The sequence below is a fragment of the Pan paniscus genome, chromosome 1 (assembly GCF_029289425.2).
Source record: "Pan paniscus chromosome 1, NHGRI_mPanPan1-v2.0_pri, whole genome shotgun sequence".
NCBI lineage: Eukaryota > Metazoa > Chordata > Mammalia > Primates > Hominidae > Pan > Pan paniscus.
Window position 1 is genome coordinate 59,119,716 of NC_073249.2, and position 17,509 is coordinate 59,137,224.

General features: G+C 33.8%; 1 long non-coding RNA gene across 1 annotated transcript in view; it reads right to left on the bottom strand.

The window, feature by feature from the left end:
• Positions 1–14,912, bottom strand: part of LOC130541351 (uncharacterized) — a 168,502-nt gene extending 153,590 nt beyond the window's left edge. The window contains exon 1 of the long non-coding RNA XR_008955392.2: positions 14,772–14,912. This is a non-coding gene — a long non-coding RNA (uncharacterized LOC130541351). The remainder of the gene's footprint in view (positions 1–14,771) is intronic.
• Between the last annotated feature and the right edge of the window lie 2,597 nt (positions 14,913–17,509).

The window sequence follows — 17,509 nt, forward strand, 5'->3', positions numbered from 1 at the left end:
TTCCTATGTCCCTTTATTCATTCCACCTTTCCTTTACCCTGTAGCACATTTACTTAGCCATATATATTTATTAAAATTCTTCTAAAACTCAAAGGCAAATTGAATCCCACAGCCTCAAAGAAAACCTTCTAGAGTCTCATAAGAAATGGTTTTTACCACTGAATCATTCTGAAGAGTAAGAATAAACTCTCATTTATCTGTGTCCATTTATTTATTCCCTACACCTCCTCGCCCCAAAAGGAAGAGTGGCAAACAAACTTTACAGTTATCTTTCCTTTTTTTAAATTTTACTTTAGGTTCAGTGGTACATGTGCAGGTTTTTTAGATGGGTAGATTGTGTGTCACAGGTGTTCAGTGTACACATCATTTATTTTCCCAGGTAATAAGCATAGTACCTGATAGGTAGTTTTTTGATCCTCTCCCTCCTCTCACCCTTCAGCCTCCAAGTGCACATGTGTCAATGTGTACTCAATATTTAACTCCCAATTATAAGTGAGAACATGTAGTATTTGGTTTTCTGTTTCTGCACTATTGTGCTTGGGATAATGGCCTTCAGCTCTACCCATGTGGCTGCAAAGAACAAGATCTTGTTCTTTTTGTGGCTATATAATATTCCATGGTGTATATATACTACATTTTTTTTTTCTATCCAGCCTACCATTGATGGGTATTTAGGTTGACTCCATGTCTTTACTATTGTGAATAGTGCTGTGATGAACATATGCATGCAAGTGTCTTTATGGTAGAATGATTTATATTCCTTTGGATATATAGCCAAAAAATGGGATTAATACGTGGAATAGCAAATCTGTTTTAAGTTTTTTGAGGAATCACCACACTGCGTTGCAGTAAGACTGGACTATGACAGTTATTACTCAACTATTTGACATGTTGAATCTGGTAAATATATCATGGTTTTGAAGCTCAATTTAAAGTTCTTATTCATATATTAGTATAAAGTTCTTATTAAAAGACATTATCTAGTGCATTGCTATATGGAAAATATGCAATATGATATATGTGGTAAATATGCTATATTTATTCTATTTCCATAAATACTTTATTTCAAAATGAAAAACCTCATTTCAATAAAGAAAATGACAATTTAAACTATTTCCTAGCTATGCAAAAAGTTGGCACAACCAATTAGTTTAACAAAAGCTTAGCTTTGAAACTATTTTATCCAAAGTAATAATTGCCTTCAGTGCTGGTTTCCAAGCTGTGCTCCTGGTAGTCCTTGGAATTCTGTGAAGCTCTTTTAAAGGCCACCATAGCCCTATTCTCTTTCTACTTGGTCAACCTACTCTTATCTGAATTTTTAAAATAATGTGTCATAGTAAGATTGTCATTTGAAATTATGATTTTTTTTGTAAAACCTAAATAAAATATCTTATTTGAAATGTATTGGTTAAAGTCAACCATGAGAGTATTAATAGTCCATTACTTCATATCTTTGCCTCTCTTTACACCAATATATTACATTTTATAAAGCTGACTAAAATTGTTTCTAGAAATCATCTTTGGATAAATATAAATAATGCAAGAGACCAGAGGTTTATATCAAAACTTTTAAAATGTTTTTTGTTGTTGTTACATATGTAATTCACAATAGGATAGTTTTAGGGCAGTAAGTATTTCTATGCTATAACTCTTTGTTTAGGACCCTTAGAAAATATGAACATTTGTTTTTTATGAAAAAAAAGATGAGCATAATATCTTAAATTCCTGTATTCATAAAATAGCTCTTTTTAAAAATAACATTTATAAAATCTATGCTGTTAATATGACTAGAATATATAATGGGATTATTTTATCATGAAATTATAAATATTAACAAACATGATATACGATTAAACATGGTTGTTAAAGTTTTTTGTTTACTTTTATTCATTAAGTTTAATCAATAATAATAGTTTATATTAACCTGATTTTTCAAATGAAAACGCTAACTTCGAACATATTTTGCTATCGACTAACAAATACGAATGATGATTAAAGTCCACTGATTCAGAAGTGAACTATAGTTTACACTTTAGTCATATGAATTGATATGTTACATGAAACTGCTTTCTAGTAAGTCCATTTTCAAGCAGGTTGCTAGTTAAATTTTTAAGAGAGGTTTGATATAAAAGGGTAAGAAAAAAACAACTGACTGGCTTAGTAGATATCAACATGAAAAAATACTGCTAGATAAAAACATATTTAGCAAAGATTTGAAAAATGTATGAGGTAGAAGTTGATATTCAGACCAGACTGAATTTTAGTAAAACAATTATTTGTTTTGAAAAAAAAACACAGATCAGAAATCTGGATTTCATAATGTACTGGCACTTAGACCAGAATTTTATAAACACTACAAAACAAGTTTATCTTCAGGAAGATTTCATGCTTTCTTCTTGAAAAGAGAACTACACATCCACAGAAAGGAGAACTAATGATTTGGAGAGAAATAAGGTATTTAGTGGAGAATATTTAAGTTATTAAGCTTGTAAGACTTTCACTATGCCTGTAGATGACAGGACAAGAAAGAAACCCAAAATGGAATCAGATTTCTTCCTTTATAATCACTTAACATATAATTTAGATTAAGTCATTTTAAGTAAAGAACAAATACTATTCTGAAATAAACAAAGAAGCAAGGTCAAATTTGATCATATGAATTGATAAGACAATGGATGAAGTTTTGCCATTAAGAATCCTGGTAAGACCTTTTTTTGTATAGAAATGCCACAGGTAAACTAAAGGTTTGAATACAGGAAAGTGTTATACTGGTCAATTGACTCGAATCTGTGTTAAAAATTATTAAGATGCCTATCCGTGCTTCCAACTCATATTGACAAGCCTTACTCTTGATGTAAAGAAAATTAATTCTTATATACCCGAGTAGTTATACTAGTAATTTTTAAGCAAAATTATTTGACTGAATGATAATTGGCTACAAATAAAAAGACATAATTCAATTAAATCAATTTTGACTTAATAAAAATAAGGTACACTATATACTTGACATATGGAGTTTGTGATAAATTATGGGTCAAGACATTAATTTAATATGTTCTATTCTTTACCTCTGAGGCAAATATCACATATAGTAGCATTTAAAAAAAATGGACATACTGCATAATATATTAATATTAGATGTATTTTAAAAATCAAATTAATACTTTCATATGTATAATCAAAATAGTTTGTTTCATTATTTTCATGAGTAAGGCAAAGGTAAACCATTAGATTTTATTTTAAATATCAAATTAATACTTTCATATGTATAATAAAAATAGTTTGTTTCATTATTTTCATGAGTAAGGCAAAGGTAAACCATTAGATCTTTGTATCATAAGATTATAACTTGTAATAAAATAATTAAGGTCATTGAAGATGTTTTAGAATTTCATAGTTATTTACTTTCAAATAATTATTATGTGAGTAGGTTGCGCAAATGATAATACAGTTCTAGTAGAATATTAAAATGACTATTGTCTGTGGTAATTATTATGGACTGTGATTAAATTAAGTTTGAAGTGGTATTGTTTGCAAATATATGGTTTATGATATAACCAATAGAAAGATACATTAATTAGAATTACTAAGAGCAGTTTCATATTTATTATAAATTTCAAATAAAATATTGAGAAAAAAGTTTACTTTTCTGTTCTGATTTTTTATAGTTAGTAAAAGGGATCTGCAAAACTAGTGGATTTCTTTCAAACATGAAATGTCTAACAAAGACATTTTAAAATATTTGTATTAAACCATAAAAATAAAATATTTTTAGATCTTCTGACATATGCCTTGCCATGCATCTGTGTATAAGAACATTTTCTCCTCTTGTTAAACACATGTAAAACGAATATTTAAAAGTAAAATAAATGAAAATCATTTGTATAATTTCTAATTTATGACTGTGTATGCAAAGGAAATTATTCTAATTCCTGTCTCAGAAAATTACAAATGATGGACTAGAAAATAAAGCAGACCATTTACACTGGCAGAGAAACAGAATGTGTCTTCTAACTATACATCAGCAAGTATTTTCATTTCGGATACTGAAAGAATATGATAGAGACAGAGGGGAGGGAGAAAGGTGGCCAAATAGAGGCCTCCACCAATTGTCTTCCCCATAGGAACATCAAATTTGACAGCTATCTACACAAAATAGCACCTTCATAAGAACCAAAAATCAGGTGAGCAATCAGAATACCTGGTTTTAACTTCACACTGCTGGACATGGCACTGAAGAGGGTAGGAAAAACAGTCTTGAAGCACTTACATCACAACTTCCTCATCCTCTAGCAGTGGCCCAGTAGCATGCAGACAGAATCTGTGCACTTAGGCAACAAAGAGTTCAGCAATTGCGGGAACTCAGTGCTATTATCATGGGGCAAAATTTGGAGGGAGCCCACAGAGGGAGCATTTATGCCAGCTCTAACCAGAGAGGATCAACCTATCCAAGAAACTGGAACGTAAGTTTTGGCAAACCTCGTTGCCATGAGCTACAGTGCTCTGGGATTCTAAATAAGCTTGAAAGGCTGTCTAGGCCACAAGGACTGCAACTCCTAGACAAGTCATAGTGTCATACTGGGCGTGGAGCCGGTGAACTTGTGGGGCATGTGACCCAGTGAGACGTAAGCAGTGACAGTTAAAAAAGGGCTTGCACCACTACTCCCCCAACCCCGGCAAATCAGAACACAGCTCTGAAATACAGCCCTTCCTTCTGCTTGAGGAGAGGAGAAGGTAGAGTAAAGAGGACTTTGTTTTGCAACTTGGATATTACTTCAGCCACAGTAGTATAGGGCACTGGGAAGAGTTGTTAGGACCCCATTTCATGTTCTAGCTCCCAAATGATGTTTCTAGTTACATTCTGAGCCAGAAGGGACATAACTGCCTTGAAAGGAAGGACTCAGTCTTGGTGGGATTTATCACCTGACTGAAGAGCTCTTGGGTCTTGAATAATCAGCAGTTGTAATTAGTTAGTACAAACCATGGGTCTTGGGTGAGACTCGGAGGTGTGTAGGCTTCAAGTGTGACCCAGCATATTCACAGCTGTGGTGGCTGTTAGGAAAGACCCCTTCTTCTTGAGAAAATAAGAGGGAAGAATAAAGGGTACTTTGTCTTACAGTTTAGGTGCCAGCTTGGCCACAGTGAGGAATAATACTAAGTGGGCTCTTGGGGCCTCCAATTCCAGGCCTTGGCTCTTGGACAGCATTTCTGAACCTACTCTGGGCCAGAGACTAGCCTACTGCCCCGAAGAGTGAATGTGTCACTGGGTCACATGCCCCACAAGTTTACTGGCTCCAAGCCCAATACGGCACTAGAACTTGCCTAGGAGTTGCAGTCCTTGTGGCCTAGATAGCCTTTCAAGTTTATTTAGAACCCCAGAGCACTGTAGCTCATGGAAATGAGGTTTGCTAAAACTTAAGTTCCAACCACTGGGATAGGTGAGTCCTCGCTGGTTAGGGCTGGCATAAATGCTTCCTCTGTGAACACAGGTTGAGTTCTGCCCAGTGATAGCAGGCCTAGCAACATTCACCACAACCTGACTGAAGAGACCTTGGGCCCTAAGCAAACATCAGCAGTACCTTGGCAGTAGTCCACATGGGCCTGAAGTGCTGATAGACACAAGCGGAGACTTCACTGCCTGAGGAAATGGGAGAGAAGAGTTGGAAGAACTTTGTCTTGTGATTTTGATGTCAGCTTAGCTGCAGTGAAATAACACATCATGTGTTTTTTTGGGGTTTCTGACTTCAGGTACTGGCTCTCAGAGAGCATCTCTGGATTTGCCCAGGACCCCAAGTCCATGGCACTTTCTGCCATGAGGGAAGGACATAAAGACTTCTGAATAGCTTTTACTACCAGCTGATCATACAGCCCTAGGGTCTTCAGCAAACACAGCTAGTAGCCAAACAGTGGTTACAATGGGCTTTGGGCGAGACTCAGTGCTTTACTGACCTCAGGTCTGACCCAGCACTGTCCTAGTGGTGGTGGTCACAGGGGTAATTTTGTCACCCCACACCCAGCTCCAGGCAGGTTGGCACACACAGAGAGAGTTTCCATTTTGGGGGAGAAAGTAAGGAAATAGAACAAGAGCCTCTGCCTGGTTATCCAGAGAATTCTGCCAGATTGTATCCAAGACCACCAAGGTAGTACCTCTACAAGTCTGTAAGAACTACAAAATTAATGGGCTTGAGGTGCCCTCTACTGTAGATACAGCTGCAGTGACCAAAAACTTAGATCACAACACCCAAGTCCCTTCAAATACCTGCAAAGCCTTCCTAAGAAGGAAGGGCACAAACAAGCCAAGACTGTGAAGACTACAGTAAATGCCTAACTCTTCAATACCCAGCCACCAGCAAAAATCCACAACCATGAACACCATCCAGAAAAAGATAATCTTACCAAATGAATTAAATAAGGCACAACGGACCAATCCCGGAAAGCAGAGATATGTTACCTTTCAGACAGATAATTCAAATAGCTGTTTTGAGGAAATGCAAAGAAATTCAAGAAAACGCAGAGGAGGAATTGAGAATTTTATCTGATAAATTTAACAAAGGGATTTAAATAATTAGAAAGAGTCAAGTGGAAATTCTGGAGTTGAGAAATGTGATGAACATACAGGGTCTCTTAACAGGAGAATTGATCAAGCAGGAGAAAGAATTAGTAAATTTAAAGACAATCTCTATGAACATACACAATCAAAGGAGACAAAAAAAAAAAAGAACAAGAAACAATGAAGTACACCGACAGGATTTAAAAACTTAGCCTTAAAAGGGCAAATGTAGTAGTTATTGACCTTAAAGTGGAGGTAGAGAAAGAAACAGTGGTAGAAAGATTAGTCAAAGGAATAATAACATAAAACTTCCCAAAACTAGAGAAAAATATCAATATTGAAGTACGAGAAGATTATAGAACACCAAGCAGATTTAACCCAAAGAAGACTATGTCAAGGCATTTAATAATCAAACTCCCAAAAATCAAAGATAAAGAAAGGATCCTAAAAGCAACAAAAGGAAACAAAACAAAACAAAACAAATAACATAGAATGGAGCTCCAGTACTTCTGGCAGGAAACTTTTCAGTGGAAACTTTACAGGCCAGAAGAGAGTGACATGACACATTTAAAGTGCTGAAGGAAAAAATAATCCATTTACCTTACAATAGAATATCTGGCAAAAAAATTCTTCAAACATGAAGGAGAAATGAAGACTTTCACAGACAAACAAAAGCTGAGGGATTTCATAAACACCAGGCCTGTCCTACAAAACAATGCTAAAGGGAGTTCTTCAGTCTGAAAGACAAGATGGAGCAATAAGAAATTATTTAAAGGTATAAAAGTCATGGGTAATAGTAAGTGCAGATAAAAATACAGAAAATTATAATACAGTAATTGTGGTGTTTAAATCACTCATATCTTGAGTAGGAAGATGAAAGATAAACCAATCAAAAACATTAACTATTAATACAACAACTTTTTAAGACAGCACAGTAAGACATAAAAAGAAACAACAAAATGCTAAAATGCGGGGAGATGAGTTTAAAATATGGAGTTTTTATTTGCTTTCATTTTGCTTGTTTGTTTATTTATGCAATCAGTGTTGACTTGTCATCAGTTTGAATAATGGGTTATAAAATAGTATTTGCAAGCCTCATGGTGACCTCAAATAAAGAAAAAAACATACAACGGATACAAAAAAATAATATAAATAAATTAAAACATAACACCTGAAAAAAAATTACCTTTACTAAAAGGAAGACAGGAAGGAAGAAAATAAGGGAGAGAAAGAAGACCAGAAAACAACCAGAAAGCAAAGAAGAAAATAAAAGGAGTAAGTCCTTACTTATCCAAAGTAACATTGAATTTAAATGGATTGAATCCTCCAATCAAAAGACATAGAGTGGGTGGCAAAATGAACCACAACAACGAAAAAAGAACCATTTATCTGTTGCCTCAAGAAACACACTTCACCTGTAAGGACACACAGACTGAAAATAATGGGATGGAAAAAAAGATATTCTATGCAATTAGAAACCCAAAAGGAGCAGGAATAGCTATGCTTATAATGAACAATATAGATTTCAAGATAAAAACTATGAAGGCTATTATATAATGACAAAGGGATCAATACAACAAGATGATATAACAATTGTAAATGTATGTGCAACCAACACTTGGAACACCTAGGCATACAAAGCAAATATCATTAGAGCTAAAGAGAGAGAAAGACCCAAATACAATAATATTTGGAGACTTCAACATCCCACTTTCAGTATCGGACAGATCATCTGGACAGAAAATCATCAGACTTAACGTGCACTGTAGGCCAAATGGACTTAGTAGATATTTACAGAATATTTCATCAAATGGCTACAGAATAAACATTCTTCTCCTCATCACATGGCTAATTTTCAATGATAGGTGATATGTTCAACCATAAAGCAAGTCTTAAAATATTCAAAAATATTGAAATAACATCAAGTATTTTCTTTGACCACAATGGAATAAAACTAGAAATTAACAAGAAAAAATTTGGAAACTATAAAACACAAGAAAATTAAATGATATAAACCTAAATGACCAGTGGGTCAATGAACAGATTAAGAAGAAAATTTTTTTAAATGTTGAAAAAATATTATAATGAAAACACTATGTACCAAAATACATGGGATACCACAAAAGCAGTAGAAAGAGGGAAGTTTATAAGTGCCCACATCAAAAAAAAAAAAAAAAGAAAAAAGAAAAAACCTAATAGCCAACCTAATGTTCATCTGAAAGAACCAGAAAAGCAAGAGCAAACGAAATGCCAAGCTAGTTGAAGAAAAGAAATAATAAAGAACAAAGTGGACATAAATAACATTGAAACAAAGAAAAATACAAAAGGTCGACTAATTGAAAACTCGTTTTTTTAAGAAGAAAATAAATGAGAGAGAGAGAGAGAGAAGACCCAAATAAATAACATAAGAGATGAAAACAGAGACATTAGTGCTGTTAGTGCAACATTTCAAGTGATCATTAGAGGCTACACTATATGCCAATAAATTAGCATACCGTTGCTCATATTAGTCTCTAAAGAGGAAATGGATAAATTCCTCGACACATACAAGTGAACTGTGAAGAAATTCAAACCTGAACAAACCAATGACAAGTAATGAGATCAAATCCATAATAAAATGACTCCAGCAAATAAAAGTCAAGGCCCGAGTGGTTTCACTGCTGAATTTTATCAAATATTTAAATAACATATGCCAATCCTACACAAACTATTCCAAAAAATAGAGGCAGAAGGAATACTTTCAAACCCATTCTATGAGGCCAGTATTACCCTGATATCAAAACTAGACAAAGACACATAAAACAAAAAACTACAGGCCAATATCTCTGTTGAACATTTATGCAAAAATCCTTAACAAAATACTAGCAAAGAAAATTCAAAAATATATTAAAAGATTCTTCATCATGACCAAGTTGGAATTATCCCAAGGATGCAAAGATGGTTCAACATAGGCGTATCAATCAGTGTGATATATTATATCAACAGAATAAAGGACAGAAAACAATATGATCATTTTAATTGATGTTGAAAAATTATTTGATAAAATTCAACACCCTGTCATGATAAAAACTCTAGAACTTAAAGTATAATAAGAATATATATTTTAAAAAACTGTAAAAAAACCTGGGTAGAGAATGAACATACATCAGCATAATAAAAGCCATACCTGACAGACCCAAAGCTAGTATCATACTGAATGAGGAAAAACTGAAAGGCTTTCTTCTAAGATTTGAAACATGACAATGATGTCCACTTTCATCACTGTTATTCAACATAGCACTGAAAGTTCTAGACAGAGCAATCACATAAAAGAAAGAGATAAAGGGCATCCCAATTGAAAAGGAAAAATCAAAGTATCCTTGTTTTCAGATTACATGATTTTATACTTGGAAAAACCTAAATAATCCACGAAAAAACTATTAGAACTGATAAGCAAATTCAGTAAGGTTGAAGGATACAAAATTAACATGTAAAGTCAGTAGCATTTCTATATGCCAACAGAAAACAATCTGAGAAGGAAATCAAGAAAGTAATAGCATTTATAATATCTGAAAATACAATTAAATACCTAGAGATTAACTTAATCAAACAACTTAAAGATTCCTACAGTGAAAACTGAAACATTGGCGAGAGAAGTTAAAGTGAACACACACACACAAAAAATGGAGAGGTATTCTATGTTCATGGATTGAAAGAATCAATATTGTTAAAAATGTCCATACCACCCAAGCAATCTACAGATTCACTTTAATCCCTATCAGAATACCAATGACATTCTTCAATAAAGTAGAAATAACATTGTAAAATTTATGTGGAAGCATAAAAGACCCAGAATAACCAAAGTTATACTGGGCAAAAGCAACAGAACTGGAGAAATCACATTATCTGACTTCAAATTACACTACAGAGCTATAGTAACCAAAACACCATGGTACTGGCATAAAAACAGACACATAGAGCAATGCAACGGGAAACAATACCCAGAAACAAATCCATACATCTACAGTGAACTCATTTTAGACAATGGTGTCAGGAATATACAATGGGAAAACGACGATGTCTTCAATAAATGCCCCTGGAAAAAAATTGATATATATATGCAGAAGAATGGAACTAAATTCCTGTTTCTCACCATATCCAAAAGTCTAATTAAAATAGTTTAAAGACTTAATCTAAGATCTCAAACTATGAATGTGAAATAAAACATTGAGTAAATTCTTCATTACATTGGAGTGGGCAAGGACTTCTTGAGTAATATCCCACATGCACAGGCAGCCAAAGCAAAAATGGACAAATTGAATCACATCAAGTTAAAAATGCTTCTACACAGCAAAGGATACAGTCAACGAAGTGAAGAGACAACCCACAGAATGGGAGTATTTCCAAACTACCCATATGACAAGAGATTAATAACCAGAATATATGAAGAGCTCAAACAACTCTATTAGAAAAAAATCTAATAATCTGATTTTTAAACTGGGCAAAATATCTGAATAGACACTTCTCAAATGACATACAAATGACAAACAGGTTTATGAAAAGGTGCTTATCATCGTTTATCATCAGAGAAATGCCAATCAAAACTACCATGAGATAGCATCTCACTCCAGTTAAAATGTCTTTTATCCAAGAAAACAGACAGTAACAAATGCTGGTAACACTCTTCACAATAGCTAAAATTTAGAAGTGACCTAAGTTTCCATCAACAGATGAATGGATAAAGAAAATGTGATAAATATACAAAATGGAGTACTACTCACCATAAAAAAGAATGAAATCCTGTCATTTGCAACAACATGGATGGAATGGAAGTCATTATGTTAGGTAAAATAAAGCAGACACAGAAACACAAACTATGCATGTTCTCATTTATTTGAGGGACCTAAAATGAAAACAATTGAACTCAGACAACGAGAGGAATATGGTGGTTTACAATGGCTGGGAAGTGTAGTATGGGGTCAGGGGATGTGGACATGGGTAAGGAGTACTAAAAAAACCAAAAGAATGAATAAGATCTACTATTTGATAGCACAATAAAGTGAACATAGTCAATAATACTATCATATACTTTTAAGTAACTAAAAGTACAATAAGATTGTTAGTAATATAAAGAATAATTGCTTGAGGTATTGGGTACCCTGTTTACCCTAATATGATTATTACACATTGTATGCCTGTATCAAAATATCCCATGTACCCTATAAAAATATATACCTACTATGTACCAACAAAAATTAAAAGTAAAATTAAAAATATATATAATAGAAATTCTAGAACAACATATAAAAATCTATGTGCATTATAAAGCTGATATATCAAATTACTAAAGTAGAGATAGTCTTCTTAATAAATGATATTTGGATAAGTGCATAAATGTCTGGAAAAAGATGAAATATGATTCATCCCACATGTCATAAAAAAATGAAGGAGTAAACTCCAAATGTGTTTATCAGAGATCTTAAAAGAAAAATAAGTTTATAAAAATACTAAAAATAATTATTGGCTAATTCTTCTACAATCTTGGAAAAGACCTTCTAACTATGATGGTAAATTCAGATGTAATAAAATAAACTATTGATATATTTGATTATATAAATAGAAAACTTTTGCAAAGCAAAAACAGCAACAGTGATTTCAAAGCAAATGACAAACTACGAGAAAATATTTGTGACTTTTTGCACAGGTAAGGGCTAATATCCATAATATTAATATTAAAAGAATTTTTAAACATCAAAGGGTAAAAAGAATAAATATGTGGCAATATCAACAAAAGTTACAAACAATTCTAACAAATAATATAAGACTGACTCAAACATATAAAAAGACTTTCAACTTTATTAATGAGATAAATGCAAATTAACACTGCCTAGAGTACTATTTCCTACTCATTAGATTGGCAAAAGTCAAAATCTTGACAATCCACTGTTTAGTGAAGTCGAAGGAAAAGAAATAATCTCATTTAAACTTTGTGGAAATGCAAAATAGTATAACTCCTGTGGAAGGCAATTTAATATTACTTAATATATCTGCATAGGTAATGTATTAGTCTGCTGGGACACCATAACAAAATATCGCAGAGTGGATAGCTTAATCAACAAAAAATTCTTCTATTACCGTTCTGTAAGCTACAAGTCCAAGATGCAGGTGTCAGCGATTTAGTTTTTCTGAGTCCTCTCTTTTTTGGCTAGAAGGTGGGCATCTTCTCACTGTGTCCCAAGTGGTCATTTCTCTCTGTGTGTATACTTTTTGTGTCACTCTGTGCTCTACTCTAAGGGCCCCATGTTAACTTTATCACCTCTTTGAAAGCCCTAATATAGTCATATTCTGAGGTACTTGGGGTTGTGCTCCAGCATATAAACTTTGGGGAGTCACAATTTAGCCCATAAGAGGTAGACAGCTACTTTTCATCCCAACTATGCCACTTCCAATAATTTACCCTGAAAAACATCTTTAATAATGAAAATTAGATATGGACAAGATAGTCACTGAAGCATCATTTACAAGTAATCACAAAATATGTGAAACTATCTAAATGTCCAGGTATAGAAGATCACTAGAATCTATTGTAGTGTATCAAGTGTGGAGTTCAGCCTGGCTATGAAAAAGAAGAAAGAAGATCTCCGTGAATGATTTGGAGTGAGTTTTAGGAGATATTGTTAAGTCCAAAACGCAAAGGACATGCACAGTGTACTAAATATTATGTCAGAAAATGGGGGAAATATACAGTTATGTATGAAGATAAACATCCACACATATACACACACACTTACATAAATATACACACACGTGCATACACCCATCCATACATACCTTTATGACCATTACAAAAGGAAACAGAGGAAGGAAAAACCAGAAAACAATGAAGTCAAATACCTACAAAGGTTGAAAATAAGGGTGAACGATATATGAGAAAGAGTAACAATTTTTGGGGGTTAAACTTTTCCAATGTTTTGACTTTTAAATTATGTCATATGTATTTTTAAAGGAAAATTAAATCAACTAGAATGAGAAGGGAAAAAATAAGCTGGAACAAAGCACTGTAATTATATTTCAAAAAAATAGCTACATTGAGAAAAGTAAGAGACAGAACGAAAAAAAAGAAAAAGGAAAGAAGAAAAAGTACTTTATGAATAAAATATTTAACTATATGCCTTCGGTCTTAGGTAATCAGGAGATGACAAATCTCTAATTTGTGTGTGTGTGTGTGTGTGTGTGTGTATATATATATATATTTGTATTCATATGAATGAAACAGCTCTGAAAACATTTCAGATGTCTTATCAAATTGATCTAACAAGTAAATGTGTTGATTTTGTCTAAAGTTGGGTTTTCACTGAGAAAGAAGAGATATATACACATGAAATAGAGAAAGGCAACAAGAACTCCATGAAGATAGACTGAAATTGGTGGGATAGGCGTGAACTCATGATTCTAAAATATTCATATATATGTGTACATGCATTTATAGTTATTTATGTGTCTCTATGCACATATGTATGTATGTTTATGTACATATATATAAAAGTATATGCACACATTTTCTTCCACTATCTGGTAAAAAGCCTAGATGCTAAGACACTCCAGTAACAATGGGAACATATGCTCAGGTCTTATTTTCTAATCTCTTTTTATTTTTTCTTTTTTTGAGAGGAAGTCTTACTCTTGTTACCCAGACTAGAGTGCAATGGTGCAATCTCGGCTCACTGAAACCTCTGCTCCCATGTTCAAGCAATTCTCCTGCTTAAGCCTCTTGAGTGGCTGGGACTACAGGCTTGTGGCACCACACCAGCCTAATTTCTATATTTTTAGTAGAGACGGGGTTTCACCATGTTGGCCAGGATGGCCTCGAAGTCCTGACCTCAGGCGATCGCCCGCCTCGGCCTCCCAAAGTGCTGGGATTACAGGTATGAGCCACTGTGCCCAGCCTTAGTATCATTTTTTAAAAAGAAACCAGGGCTCCACAAAGAATGGTAGATTCCAGTCAGAGTAGAGTAGAGACAAAATAAACTTGAAATATGTCCAAAAGTAAGAAAATACTAAAAGAAATGATATTACCTGTCATAAGGATAATAGCTAGTCCTAAAATACAGATATGCGACAATTTGAGCAAGAAAATAAAGACAGCAATCAATTGTAAACATTTGAGTAAAAAAGAATTCTTAAATCTTCAGCAATCCTAAATACATACATGCATAAATGAGACAGGAATACTATTTCTTACCTTGAAATGCTGAGTACTTCTTGATAAATGCAGATTAAGTGATGTTTAAATATTAGGTTGGTGCAAACGTAATTGCAGGTTTTGATATTAATAATCCTTTTTGCAAATTAAAGACTGGTGAAAGAGAGAAGTATAGTCACCAACGGATGAAAACTTGAGGAGGGAAGTTCTGAGCAAAAAGAAAAAGAGAGAGAGGGAGATATTTGCATGAACTTAAAGTGTGTTTCCACAGACTACAAGGAAAGGAACAGTAACTACAAAAGAAAAACAAGCAACTGAAATTAATATCACTGATGAGCAACAGACAGACATCACATGCCTCATGAAGTGATGTTCTGAAAATCACACAACATATCTTTTATAGTATTCTGGCTGAAAATATATAAACTTGTTTAAATCATGAGATTGTATCAAACAAAATCAAATTGAAGATTTGTTTTTATTATTAAATAAGGGGGGGTGGATTGGGAGAACAATAATTGAAAATGTCATTGTCGATAAAATGGCCTTGGAAATACTTCAGGTTAAAATACACTAGAGATACATGACAACTTAATGTCATATGTAATCTAGACTGGACATTGCACTGGAGGAGAGAAAAAGCTATTAATGGACAAGCTAACAAAATTAGAATGTAATGGCAGATTACAGTACTATACCAATAGTAAATATACTGAAGTTGATAACTATTCTGTAATTATGCAGCTGAATGTGTTTATTCTTAGGAAATACATACGAAAATATTTAGAGAAACATGTTACCTGCGACTCATTCTTAAAGGTTCATTTTGGATAAAGAGAAATAAGAGACACATACTAGGATAGAAAAGAAGAGTGAGAGAGCATAAATGTTAACTTAGCAACTGGTCCAAATGTTAACATTGGGCAAATCTGAGTAAGAGGACACAGGGGCTCTTTGCATTATTTATTTTTGCTATTTTTTTGTATATTAAACATTATTTTCAAATAACCTTTTAAAATATGCTTTAGGTCAGGCGTGGTGGCTCACGTCTGTAATCCCGGGACTTTGGGAGGCCGAGGCAGGCGGATCACTTGAGGCCAGAAGTTTGAGACCAGCCTGGCCAACATGGTGAAAACCCATCTCTACTAAAAGTACAAAATTAACCAAGCATGTTGGCAGGTGCCTGAAATCCCAGCTATTAAGGAGGCTGAGGCAAGAGAATCACTTGCACCTGGGAGGCAGAGGTTGCAGTGAGCTGAGATTGCACCGTTGAACTTCAGCCTGGGAGACAGAGTGAGATTCGGTCTTAAAAAAAAAAAAAAAAAAAAAAAAAAAAAAGCAAAAAAGCTTTCTTAGACACATAGGATTATGAGGAAATACGCTCTTCTCTGTGATCCTAAAAGAGAAAATAGATCCAGAGCCACATTTTAATTCATTTATACTATTCAAGAATTTTAAAAATAAGGATTTTGGATCCCTCCTGACCTTATATTCAATCTATTTCCTACTTGATTCTCTATGTTGTTAATTAATTCAGATACCTTATCTGAATTTTGCTGTGTTTTAATTACACCTCAAGTCTTTCTAAGAGAAAATAAAACCAGGATTCTCTTTTTCTCCCATTCATTCAACAATTCTGTATATGTGACGATTTTGTGCCTCTAATGATGTTATATTAAGAATTTACTTTCTGTTCAATTATATCTTTAAAAAGCTGCCTTTTTTAGATTTTTTACAAATGGTAATGGATGTCACTTGTCTAACATAGGATGTGTCATAGACTCTATTATTTTATTTTATTTTGAGACAGAGTTTTTTTTATTTTTTATTATACTTTAAGTTTTAGGGTACATGTGCACAACGTGCAGGTTAGTTACATATGTATACATGTGCCATGTTGGTGGGCTGCACCCAGCAACTTGTCATTTAACATTAGGTATATCTCCAAATGCTATCCCTCCCACCTCCCTCACCCCCCACAACAAGGAGAACACATGGACACAGGAAGGGGAACATCACACACTGGGGCCTGTTGAGACAGAGTTTCACTCTTGTAACCCAGGCTGGAGTGCAGTGGCACGATCTCAGCTCACTGACACCTCCGCCTAATGGGCTCAAGTGATTCTCCTGCCTCAGCCTCCCAAGTAGCTGGGATTACAGGTGCCTGCCACCACACCGGGCTATTTTCATGTATTTTTAGTAGAGACGAGTTTTCACCATGTTGTCCAGGCTGGTCTCGAACTCATGGCCTCATGTGATCTGTCCACCTTGGCCTCCCAAAGTGCTGGGATTGCAAGTGTTAGCCACTGCACCGGGCCCATAGACTCTATTATTTTCGTATATTTTCTATTGTACAATTTTGTCGTTACAATTGTCTGATTTTGTAAAATTGAAATTTAAGTTTTATGAGAATTTGCGAAAATATGGGATTATAAGAACAAACAGAATTTCAATTAAACAGAATATTGTGAAAACCAGTGTCTTAATTTTTCATCAAATAAATGACAGTAGTATTGCTAATATATTGAATTTTACTTTATGCATTCAAAATTATAAATCATGTTTATTTTTATTTTGAAAGATGATCTCTAGATCAGTTTTATAAAAAATTGAATTACACTGATCTGAATTTTTTGTATGCTCTTGAGATAATTCTTTAGTAGAAGTGATCACTAAATTGGCCTTGAAATAATTAATGGAGTTTAATTTTCCTTAGCGCTTTATTCTAGTTACGAAAGTCTGATTAAGTGTTTAAGAATAAAATAAATCAAGTGGAT